Source organism: Acinonyx jubatus, chromosome D3 (assembly GCF_027475565.1).
Source record: "Acinonyx jubatus isolate Ajub_Pintada_27869175 chromosome D3, VMU_Ajub_asm_v1.0, whole genome shotgun sequence".
Classification (NCBI taxonomy): domain Eukaryota; kingdom Metazoa; phylum Chordata; class Mammalia; order Carnivora; family Felidae; genus Acinonyx; species Acinonyx jubatus.
In genome coordinates this window covers 56654496-56668020 of record NC_069392.1, presented here as the reverse complement: position 1 = coordinate 56668020, position 13525 = coordinate 56654496, and the positions used below count along the sequence as shown (strand labels likewise).

At 34.9% G+C, this 13525-nt stretch overlaps 1 protein-coding gene across 10 annotated transcripts in view; it reads right to left on the bottom strand.

Annotated features, from left to right (window-relative positions):
- The window catches only part of KIAA1328 (KIAA1328 ortholog), a 355545-nt gene that overhangs the window by 124407 nt on the left and 217613 nt on the right, over window positions 1-13525 (bottom strand). The gene's annotated exons all lie outside the window — the stretch shown is intronic.

Below are 13525 nucleotides of genomic sequence, written 5' to 3'. Positions count from 1 at the left end.
GTATTTATTGGGGCTTGTAAAAATGATGCTAACAAATAAATGATACTTTTTAAAAGTTTGTTTGTTTGTTTATTTATTTATTTATTTATTTATTTATTTATTTATTTAGAGAGGCAGAGAAGGAGGAGCAGAGAGAGGGAATCCCAAGCAGGTTCCATGCTGTCAGCGCAGAGCCTGATATGGAACTCACAGTTTGTGAGATCATGACCTGAGCTGAAACCAAGAGTTGGACACTTCACTAACTGAGCCACCTAGGCATCCCTGATACTTTTTAACCAGCTAAACTTCCAAGACTATTGTTTTTCTCTATCTCCCAGGAAACAATGCAAGATGTTCAATATGCAAGATGTCACCCTTGTTCCATGTTGGGACAAGAACCCATATATTTCAGATTGGAAAAGGATAGGCAGTCACTGTATTAACAGAAATCAAACTGCTCTTATTACAAATAAATCTTGGAATGAGGTTATCAAAGCAAGCTGACTCGAGTAGCAATGAAACTTCCAATTCCCCAATCCTACTAATGTTGTCTGGGTAGAAAATTACTTTTACAAAGATTTGTGTACATTTGTTAAAGTGAAGGGTAAAAACCACCACAACTTTATCCATTTGTGTGCAGCATATAAAATGTAAATGATTATACAATTTATTATCCAGCTCCTTGTATTTAACCAGTGGTAGCAGCAATATTCTTCAGGAAATTACTCTAATTTCTGTAGATGATTCTCGCTACCCCCTACCCCATATGCCTATAAATCAGACCCTAGGAAAATGATATGCGGCCAACTAATTTAACATCCTGAGAATCTATGAAATACCATTTTAGAAAATATTTATCCCACAAACTCACTACATATTAAGATGACAAATATAATTAAAAAATTATTTAGAGTCAAGAACATGTAGATATTACCCACAAAGAAGCTAATTCGATGGACATGCTACACCACATACAAGGGGACAGTAGGTTTGTCTTTTCCTATTTGAATGCCATCAATATGCAAAGTAACAAAGCATGCATAGACGATAGCTTGGGAGAACCTTAAGTAGTCTTATGTTTCAGTCTATTAGTTATTTAAAAACCAGTGTTTGTAGCAAGGGTAGAGAAAGGATGTACCCTACTATGGAATGTAAGAATGAAGCTTTGCTCTTAAAGACTAAACAAGGTCAAGTTCAGGCATGGACAGACTAGGCACCAGACTAGTGAAATCCTCCCTTCTTTATTGCTTAAAATGAAGAAAACTTGGTCATGATCTCATAGTCTGTGAGTTCGAGTCCTGCATCAGGCTCTGTGCTGACAGCTCAGAGCCTGGAGCCTACTTCGGATTCTGTATTTCCCTCTCTCCCTGCCCCTCCCCTGCTCATGCTTTGTCTCTCTCTGTCTCAGAAATAAATAAAAACATTAAAAAAAATAAAATTATCATTCACCAGGACACAGTTCTCATAAAAAGGATCTGAATATTTACTATTACTTGTCTCAGTATTGCATCTGTTATGAAGACATAATAGAATGTTATGTTGGAGAATTAAGTTTAAAAAAGCAATTAGCAACTAGAGGAAGGTGTATGTAGGCAAAAAAAACCTTGAGGAGGAAGAGAAGAAGGCTGATATGGTCTAAGAGCATGTGACACTTTGTAACATTTCTTTTGTTCTTAGCTATATTTAATTTATTTTGAATACTGAACAGTACCAAAAATAGAGGGAAAAATTAAAAATTATAGTGAGATAAATTTATATACCATGAATTCACCCATTTATGGTAATTCTTAGTGAGTTGAGACTTGTGCAACCATCGCCACAATCTAATTTTAGAATTCTAACACCCCGAAAGGAACCTCATGCTCATTTGCAGTTGCCCCTCATTCCCCTCTCCCTGCACTAGACTATGACTCATTCACAGCTTGTATCTATAGATTTGCCATTTCTGAACATGTCATACAAATGGAGGATATAATTCACGGTCTTCCATGAGACCTTCTTTCAGTTAGCTTTTTTTTTAAAGGTTCATCCATATTACAGCATGCGTTAGTACTTCTTATTGCCAAATATCCCATTGTATGGATATATGGTGTTTTGCTTACCCATTCATCAGTTGCCAGACATTTGGGTTGTTTCTACTTTTTGGCTGGTATGAATAATATTGCTCTGAATTTTCACACAGAAGTCTTGGTGTAGATGAAAGTTGCCTAGGAGTAGAATTGCTGGGTCATATGGTAATTCTATGTTTAAGTGATGATTTTCCTATTTTTCAAAAAGGTAAATGATTAAAAGACTGAAATGTGGATCTAGAAGAAAGTACTAAAAGGAAACAGTTGTTTTTTGTGTTTTGTTTTGTTTTTTTAGTTATGGCTCAAAAGGATTTGAGAGATGACAGGAAGATCACTGTCCAATCCCTGAAATTTCCTCTATTATTGAAGCTGTGTGACATTCAATTAATAGCAAACACTTTTTTTTAATTTACTTTAGTTATGCTTTATAATGGGATGTCTCTGAGCCCAATTTTACAATTTTACTGATGACTTCTAGGGTATCTATGATAGACAGCAGAGATCCCCACCCATGTGCATCAGTCAGGTTGTTAAAGAACTTTGACCTAGACACTGGAGAAATGTTCTCTTTTTACATGAACAATTCTTTAGGCCAAAAGGTTGTGAGTTTAAAAGAGGAAAGAAATGAAGTTAGAAGGTAGGGGTAGGTAATTACAAGGGGAGTTGCTGTGTCAATTATCATCGATAATTAAAAATGATTGTAAAATGATATCACCAAATTGACTACCAACATGGTTCTAGCAATCCGCATCCCTAACAGGAGTGCATTAAAATATCTGTTTCTGCACTCTTGTTAACTCTTGATATTATTAAGTCTTTGAATTCTGCCTGTTTATTAATTTAAAAAGTGGTACCTTTTTGTTGCTTTTAATTTTTACTTTCCCAAGATTAGTTGTGAGAAGATTTGATACATGTATTGGCTGCCTGTGTTTACTCTTCTGAGAGTTGCATCTTAGGGTAGTTTACTTGATCATTTTGAGTTATTTTTTTCTATTATGGATACAATACTTCTCATTCATCACCTTTTGATGACTTCTTATTAAACCTTCCCCTGAGATTATTCCAAGAATCTCTTTCCTCTTCCCAGACACTGTCTTTACTGCCACCTTTTGTAGCAGATAAACTCACTTCAACTTTACTGAGAAGACTGAGATTTTAAAAAATTCATTGCACCAATATTTTATGACCACATACTATAGGCTGAATATACAATATTCATAACATATAGAAGATGTGTTATAATATATCATACATAACAAGACAGTTGTGATCCTTGCCCTCATGAAGCTTAAAGTTGGGTGGTGGTAAATGAGACTTTGGAATTCTGGAATAGGGAACAATGACAGACACATGCTTCACATAAGGTGACCAGGAAAGTACCCTCTCAGGAGACAAAATTTAAGCTCTCATCTAAAAAAGTTAACACAAGGAAGAACAGAATTAAGAATGCTAAAAACAGCTATAGGTATGATGCAGCATGTACTAGAAACTGAAAGAAGACCAAACCAATGCAGTTGGAACATAGGATTTAAGGAAGAAAGTGCAAAGTCAAGATAGAAAAGCATAAAGGCCATGGTAAGAAGTTTAAATTTTAAGTAAGGGTCACTAAGTTGTTTAAGAAGGAGAGTGGTATGAAATGAGCGAAGCAGAAGCCAGATCATGTAGAACATTCTAAGATAGCCAAGGAGTTGAGATTTTATTCTATATGCATCAAGGAGTCTTTGAAGAATTTTAGGCCAGGGAGCAGTAAACTGCTATTTTTGAATGATCTTTCCATCTGCTATGGAAAATAAATTGTATGAGGGTAAGAACAGAACTCTTTACAGAAGCCAAGGTTTGTACTATGGTGGGAGGAGTACATACATTTTGGAGGTAGAATAGAAATAAAAGAATATGCTTACAGATTGCTTGGGAGGGGAGAAAGAAGGAAGGAGAGAAGTGAAGGACACTTTTTGACTTGAGTAGCTAGCATTTACTGAAATAGAGTCTAGGATAGGGTGAATGTGGACTGGGGGGATTGGAAAAGGGAAATAAGATTTCTGTTTTAGCTTTGTTATCTGGGAGATGTCTATCAGACAGTTTAGTGGACAGGGTTTAACGGTTGGGGGTGGGGGGGAAGGTCAGGCCTGTAGAAACAAATTTGGGAGTCAGCAGCATACAGAGGATATTTAAAGCCAAGAGCTTAGCTAAGGTCACGTAGAAAGAATGTGTAGAAAAAAGAAACAAGGGGTGGGTGCAGGTACAAGCAGAGAAAGAGAAGTCTGTAACAAATAAGGGAGAAGTTGACCAGCGATAGAAATTGATCTCCCTATCTTATTCAGGACTGTGCTCTATCAATTATTCATTTCCTGCAATCTTTTCTTTCACTAGCCACTTCCCAGGATTATAAAAATTTTAGGTCATTCCTCTCCTCAAAATTATACTCTCTCAACCAAATTTCTTTCCAAGGTAACATTTCTGCTTTTCCTCTTTTATTTCCATGAACAGCACCAGCCTGCTTTTTGAAAACTTTTCACATTGCCACTCTTGGTTTTTCTCAGGTTCCCATCTACACATTTTCTAAGGTTATGTTTACATTTCTTTGAACTTTTTCTCAGAAATTAATACCCATTCCTACAGGGCCAACACCAATCTAGATGACTCCTAAGTCTAAACCTCTAACTTCAATTTCTCTTAGGAGGATTAGATTCAAATTTCTACTTATACACTAGGTAGGCTTAGCCTAGAAATCCAGCCTGTTTAATAATTAGAGAAAAGAATGTTAGAGATGGAAGAAAACCAGTAAAAATCCAGTTGAACTCTCCCATTCATAGGCAAGGAGACGGAGGAGCACAGCATTATCTGTAAAGTCACATGGTTAATTACTAGAAAGACTAAAACCTGGTATTCTGGACCCTCACTCCGATGGTCTTTAAAAGCAAATTAATCATCTTTATCACAACTCAGTTCTTTTTCCTGACTTGTTTATTGTTCGAATCACACAGGTCCAAAACCTTTGGCTTGATATTTAAACCTTTTCATAATCTAACCTAACTTACAAATTTAATCTTTAGTTTCACTTTCTCTTACTCTTCTGATAAAACTAAAGCATACTTGCTACGGTGCCCTCACATACTGTGTGCTTTTCTTCCTTCACTCAGACCCTCTCCAAGTCTTCACCCACCGGAGACACACACACACATCCATAGATACCCCTAACCAATTAAAATTCTACCTTATGTTTTATAACTTATTTCAAATATTACCACTTCCAAAAACCTTTTCTTAATTTCTTTCTATTTCTTGTGTAGCCCTTATATTATCTAATAGATGATAAATATTGGTATATTTGCCTTACTCTACTATTAAAGTACCCGCTGGTAGGGGATTCTGTATATTTCCTGTAGTACTTCGCAAGCCAGTTTTTTTTTAAATAATAATAGATGTTCAATAAAAAAATATTGCTCAGTATTATGTAAAAATACAAAAATGGTCAGATTTTTAGAAATCTGCATAATTACAGAACTAATGTTACTTCATAAGGGTCATCTTTGCATAGCCAACAGACATCAAATTAACTAAAAAACAGACCAGAGAACCTATAAGCAATCAGAGTTCTTGTGACTTTTTAAGTCATTATCATCTTTCATGTGATAATTATCTTCCAATGGTTTGGCTCAGCTTGTGCCCTACTATTTGCTCTTATTTGTCATTAAGGTTTCACGTATTATTTATTTTCATTCTATAGCATTTATGCAGGAGGCAGCAATGTAAGCTCCCTTGCCTGTGATTCTTCCCACAGATAATAGAAAATAAATTGCAATTAGATTTTGGTAATTGTATATAATTAACTCAAAATGAGTTGTTAATTATAAAAAAGATGTTTTTCACTTCCTCATTATCTCATTTATTTTAGTTTCAAATTCTTAATGCCTCACTTGAGTAAGTTTAATATTTTAAATGCACATTTTTAATACTAAGATAATCTAAATTTCCAAATAAACAAAATTTAGCTTAAAATTAAATTTTACCTAGGGAGTTCTACCAGCAAAAATCAAAGAGCCTGCAAGGTAGAAAGAAGGTCATTTCCCACAACAATTCTTGATTATATTTTGTGAAATCAACAGACATTTTGGTTTAAACAATTCTTCGAAGGCTGCTCAAGCTGTATGTATTTTCCCTCGCCCCATCTCTACCTCCTTCTGGGGTTAGTGGAGATAATAGCATTTTCATAGTCAACTGAATCAAGGAGACAGATGAACTCATCACCTTTACTTCCTTGAATCTCACATTAGATTAAATAATTTAAACACTGTTGAGTAAGAATTCTTGGCTTTCCAAAGACAGTCAGACTTTGCAGGCAGTTGTCAGAGTTTATTCAAACTCTTACAATGTAGATTAACATTTTAAAAGGTCTATGGTATTATAAAAGACATATTAGGAAATATTTTTTGGAAGTAGTATATCGTCTTACCTTATTTTTGTCATCATTGGAATGTGGGACATGCATGCCCAGTGCACCTAAACTTTAATAAAAGTACATCCATCTCTTAGACTGCAGCACTAGTTTGTAAAGCATTCACTACCCTTACCTGAACAGCAGCGATGAAAACTTTCATAAATTACAAGCAGGTGTATGAATTGCTACGATCTTTTAGAAAATAAAATTGGCAGGGACTATTATAATTTGTAACTATAAATTATACCAAAATATCTTTATGTAAAAATAGCCTTTGACTTATTTATTTTGGGGAATTTATTCTTAAAATATACAAGTACTAAAACAGAAGAATATAAGTACAGTCATGCCTGCTGTAACCTTATGCATAGTAGTAAAGAACTTGAAACAACTTGAATGTCCAACAATAAAAGTGCTAGATAAGTTATAGTACATACAGAAACCACAGACTATTATGCCTTTATAAAAAACAAGTTTGTATTAGTTTTCTATTGCTGCTATAATGAATTATCACAAATTTAGTGGCTTCAACAACATAGATGTGTTACTCTGTAGTTCTGTAGGTCAGGAGTCTGACACAGGTCTCACTGGGCGAACACTGAGGTAGAGGCCGGGCTATGTTCCTTTTTGGAGGCTCTAGGGGAGAATGTTCCATTGCTCATTTGTGTTGTTGGCAGAATTAGTTTCCTGGCAATTGGAGGCCCCCATTACTTTGCTGGCTGTCAGCTGAGGACTGTCCTAAGTTTCTAGAAGCTACTTACATTTCTTGGCTTGTGACCTCCTTCCTCCATCTTCAAAGCTAGCAATGACAAGTTAAGTTACTCTTATGCTTGGAATCTCTTCTCCTTCCATCCCATCTCTCTGACCCAGAAAGAAAATATTCTCCACTTTTTAGGATTTGTGATTAGACTGGGCCCAACCACATAATCCAGGATAATCCCCCCATCTCAAAGTCTGTTCCCTTGAGCATATCTGCAAAGTCCTTTTGCCATGTAAGGTGTCATACTGAGAGTTTCCAGGGATTAGAACACAGACATCTTTGGAGAGCAATTATTCTGCTTTCTACAGTTCTATATTTAAAAATCTGATAGATAACCATTAAGTACTGTTAAGTGTGTTTGGGGGGTAATTAACAAGCAATGTGTTCAGTTTTATCTCAAATGTTTATTGATGTTATATATATATGATATAAATATAGATAGGCATAAAGAAAGATATAGAAGGATACACATCAGTGTGCTAGCACTAATTCAATCAGGATAGGATAGGGAACAGAATAAGGAATAAAAGATGACTAATTTTTTCTGATGTTTCTTTGGATGTTTTACTTTTTATGAGAAAAAATGTTTTTCTTTTGAAATTTAGCAAAGGATAACTAAAAATAAACTGGAATATGACACATTGGACCAGATGGACATAACAGATGTATTCAGAACATTCCATCCCAAAACAGCAGAATTCACATTCTTTTCAAGTGCACATGGAACATTTTCCAGAATAGATAATGTTACACCAAAAAACAAGTCTCAATAAATTTAAAAAAAATTGAAATCATATCTTGCATCTTTTCTGACCATAACAGTATGAAGTTAAAAATCAGTCACAAGAAAAAACTGGGAAAGAACACAAAACAAACAAACACATGGAGGAAAAATAACATGCTACTAAACAATGAATGGGTCAACCAGGAAATCAAATAGGAAATCAAAAAATACATGGAGACAAACGAAAATGAAACCACAATAGTCCAAAAGCTTTGGGATGTAGCTAAAGCTGTTCTAAGAGGGAATTTTGTAGCAATTATGGCCAACCTGAAGAAACTAGAAAAATCTCACTTAAACAACCTAATCTTACACCTTTGGAGCTAGAAAAATAAGAACAAACAAAACACAAAGCCAGTAAGGAGGAAGGAAACTATAAAGCTAGAACATAAATAATTGAAATAGAGGCTAAAGAAACAATAGAACAGATGAGTGAAACCAGGAACTGGTTCTTTGAAAAGTTAAACAAAATTGATAAACCTTTAGTCAGAATCATCAAGAAAAAGAAGGAAGACTCAAATAAATAAAATAAAAAATGAAAGAGAAGTAACAACCAACACCACAAAAATACAAAGGATTATAAGAAAATATTATGAAAATTATATGCCAACAAGTTGGACAATTTAAAAGAAATAGATAAACTCCTAGAAACATATAGCCTTTCAAAACTGAATCAGAAAGAAACAGAAAAATTGAAGAGATCGATTACTAGCAATGAAATTGAATCAGTAAACAAAAAACTTCCAAAAAACAAACTCCAGGACCAGATGGCTTCACAGGTGAATTCTACCAAACATTTAAAAAGTTAACACCTATTCTTCTCGAACTATTCTAAACAACAGAAGAGGAAGGAAAACTTCCAAATTCATTCTACGAGGCCAGCATTATCCCGATACCAAAACCAGATAAAGATACTACAAGAAACCAACCCATTGACCCCTGAAAACCAAAAACCAAAACCAAAACCAAAAAAATACAGGCCAATATCTCTGATAAACTTAGATGCAAAAATCCTCAACAAAATATTAGCAAACTGAATACAACACTACATTAAAAAAAATCATTCACCACTATCAAGTATGATTTATTCCAGAAATGCAAGCGTGGTTCAATATTCACAAATCAATCAATATGACACATCACATTAATAAGAGAGAGAATAAAAACTATATAATCATTTTATTAAAAGGATCACTACCTAAAATATATAAAGAACTTACAGAACTCAACACCAAAAAAACAGATAATCTGATTAAAATTTGGACTAGAGAACCTGAATACACATTTTTCCAAAGAAGACATACAGATGGCCAACAGACACATAAACGATGTTCAACAACACTAACCATCAGTGAAATGGAAATCAAAACCACAAGGAGATATCACCTTACACCTATCATAATGGCTAATATCAAAAACACAAGAAATAACAAGTATTGGCTAAATGGAGAAAAAGGAACCCTCATGCACCATTGGTGGGAATGCAAATTGGTGCAGCCACTGTAGAAAATAGTATTTAATATTTCAAGATATTAAAAATAGAATTACCATATGATCTAGTAATTCCACTACTGGGCATTTACCCAAAGAAAACAAAAACACCTGCTCAAAAAGACAGCATTATTTACTGCAGCATTTTTTACAATAGCCAAGATACAGAAGCAACCCAAGTGTCCATCTATAGATGAATAGAAAAGAAGATTTGGTACATATATATACAGTGGAATATTACTCAGCCATAGAAAAGAATGAAATCTTGCCATCTGCAGCAACATGGATGGATCTAGAGAGTATCATGCTAAGTGAAATAAGTCAGGCAGAGGAAGAGAAATACCTTATGATTTCCTTAATATGTGGAATTTAAGAAACAAAACAAATGAAAAGGAAAAATAAAGAAAGAAACCCCCAAAGAGACCCTTAAGTATAGAGAAGAAACAGAGGGTTACCAGAAGGGAAGTGGGTGGGAGGATGGGTAAAATAGGTGAAAAGGATTAAGAGTACACTTATCTTGACAAGCACTGAATATTGTATAGGATTGTTGAATCACTGTATTGTATACCTGAAACTAATATAACACTGCATGTTAACTATATGGGAATTAAAATTTTTAAAAAGATGTAGTATGTATGTATGTATGTATGTGTGTGTGTGTGTGTGTGTATATATATAAAATGTAGTATATATATACAATGGAATATTACTCAGCCATGAATAAGAATGAGATCTTGCCATTTGGAACAACACAAATGGACCTAGACAAATACCACATAATTTCACTCACATGTGAAATTTAAGAAATAAACCAAACGGTGGGGGGGGCACCTGGGTGGCTCAGTCGGTTAAGCGTCCAGCTTTGGCTCACGTCATGATCTGGCAGTCATGGGTTCGAGCCTCACATCGGGCTCTGTGCTAACAGCTCAGAGCCTAGAGCCTGCTTCTGATTCTGTGTCTCTTTCTGTCCCTCCCCCACTTGTGTTCTGTCTCTCTCTCTCAAAAATAAATAAACATTAAAAAAAAAGAAATAAACCAAATGAACAAAGGAAAAGAGACAAACAAACCAAAAAACCAGGCTCTTAAATATACAGAACAAATTAATGGTTACCAGAGGGGAGGTGGGTGGGGGATGGGTGAAATAAAGGGGATTAAGAGTATTCTGATTTGATGAGCCCTGAGTGATGTATGAAATTGTTGAATCATTATATTGTACACCTAAAATGAATATAATACTGTATATTAATTATGCTTCAATTTAAAAAGAGTAGAATATGAAACAAAATGTATAATATCAACACATCACATACTCACTCATAAAGAAATGAGATCCAGAAGTTATATACTAAGATTGTCTTTAGATGATAAGATTATGGGTATGTGTTAATTTCTTCTTTGGCTTATCAGCATTTTATATATTTTCTTCTACCATAAGCAAGCAAGTAAATATATAAGCAGGATTACACAGGACCCCAGGAGGGATATCGTAAAAAAAAAAAAAAAAAAAAGGGAAAAAAGGAAGAAAGGAAGAAAGCAGAAAGAAGGGAATATAGCAACAAAAGAATGCAATGAAAATATGACAGAATAATTAATGTGTCTAAACATATTCAGAGAATTAAAGTTTCTGGTTAGGTTTGGGAATGACAAGACATGAGAATCTAAGTTACACAAGGTCAGAAATTTTTGTGTTTTGTGCACTGCTGTATCCCCCAAAGTTTAGGATGTATCTAACACCTGATGGGAAACTATAAATATTTGAGTGAACTAACAAATGAATTATTACAAAGAAAATTAAATAAGGCATTTCTAAGCTTTAGAGAAAACAATTATATAAAAATTAAATATTGTAATCATATAGTACATGACCCTGCTGTGTATAAAATATATACAGTCTGATTGTAAATATATTGTGATATAGCTATACTGAGAGGACAGAAGGAAAAAGCATATGTGTGGGTATGTACATTAGAGGCAGAAGGGGAAAAGGGAGAAGAGTGGAGAGAAGAAATGGAGGGAATGGTGAAAAAAGAGAGAGACAGCAAATAGATGGTTAACTATGAGAGCTAAATCATCATCTTTCATAGCAGACAGTCAATAACCAGGGCCCACATAAGTCGGTTATTCAGAAATAAGGATATAATGCTAGAAGAAACAGTTATAAGAAGAACATCTAAAACAGTCAAAACTTCTTCTAAGGAGTGAAAGTTGGGAGTACCGCTGCTCCAATGTACAGGCAGTTGCTATTTTGCAGAAGTCTTGTTGAACTGGTTGACTTTTTAAAAAGTTTTTTAAATGTTTTTATTTATTTTTGAGACAGAGACAGAGCATGAGCAGGGGAGGGGCAGAGAGAGAGGGAGACACAGAATCTGAAGCAGGCTCCAGGCTCTGAGCTGTCTGCACAGAGCCCGGCGCGGGGCTCCAACTCAAAGACTGTGAGATCATGACCTAAGCGAAGTCGGACATCCAACCGACTGAGCCACCCAGGCGCCCCCTACTGGTTGACTTTTTAAAGTATGTGTATGCTTGCTATCAAAAACAATAAAAATTAAATAAAAAATAGATTATGGCACGTCACAAAGAGGCCAATACTATGTGATTCCACGTATGTGAGGTAACTAGAGTAATCAAACTTACAGAAACAGCAGAAAGGTGGTTGCCAGGCGCTGGCAGGGAGAGGAAATGTGCAGTAGTTTGATGGGTATAGAGTTTCAGTTTTGCAAGATAAAAAAGTTCTGGAGACTGGTTACATAACAATGTAAATATACTTAAAAATGGTTTAGATGGTAAATTTTATATTATGTGTATTTTATCACAATTAAAAGATGGCAAAATTGTCTGAAATGAGAATTCTTTGGTTCTGCTTCTAATAACAGCTGAAGAGTTCTATAGGTCCCAAACTCCCATAGTTACTCCCATAGTTACATATTTCTCCCCAATACAAACTTGGGGAGAAAACAAACAAACAGAACTGAAGCACTGAAGAGTCACGGAAAACAAGCAGAAACTGGAAGAAGATCAGCACTTGAATGCAGTGGCACTGGGAGGGTTCTCAATTTCTTTTTTAATGGCTTTCAGCTGAAGGCCGGTCTTAAAGACCCAGAGAATAGAATCTGAGCTGACCAAAGCACTTGAAAAGGGAAAAAACCCTGAAGAGGGCAGAGACAGAGAGAGACAGAGAGAGAGAGAGAGAGAGAGAGAGAGAGAGCCTCAAATTCTGTGTAACAATCCTGCCAGTTTGGGCTGACCGCTGAACTACACATGAATGAGGCCGACTCAAGCATCCATCCGAGTTAAAGTTCATAAGGCTCAGCAGTGATTTTCACCGTTACTCGCATGGGAGATAGGGCTTGGAATGTGAATTCAGTCAAGTTAAATGCTTGCTAACACACACAAAAAATTAACATTGTTTAGAGGACTAAAAGTGAATTCTAGAGTCATTCCCAGTACCAGGAAACAATAAAAAACTGCTAAGTGTACAAAGGAAACCATGACCAATACTCAAGATTAAAGCTGACCAATGGAGAGAAGCCCCAAGATAAAATAAGGAAAAATAATGAATAAAGGAATTGTAATGAATAAAATAGGAAATTTCAGTAGAGAAATAGAAATTTTAACAAAGACACAAATAGAAATTCTAAAACTGAAAAATCCAATATCTAATTAAAAAAAATTATTCTATGGGCTTAACAGCAGATTGGAAATAACAGAAGAGTTGATGAACTTGAGAACAGATCAATAGAAATTATCCACAATGAAGAAAAAGGAAAAAAAAAGATTCTAAAAAATTAGCAGAGTCAGGGACTTCAGTAAAGATCTAATATACCTGTATATGAAATCCAGAAGGAAAGAAGAAAGAGAAAAGGTAAAAAAAATTTTTTTGAACAAATAATGGCCAAAAATTATTCAAATTTCATGAAAAGAGAATTCTCAAACATAGCTTTGATGGTGAAAACTGATTTAACTTTTATGGAAAGCAACTGGGCCATGTGAATCAAGAATCTTAAAAG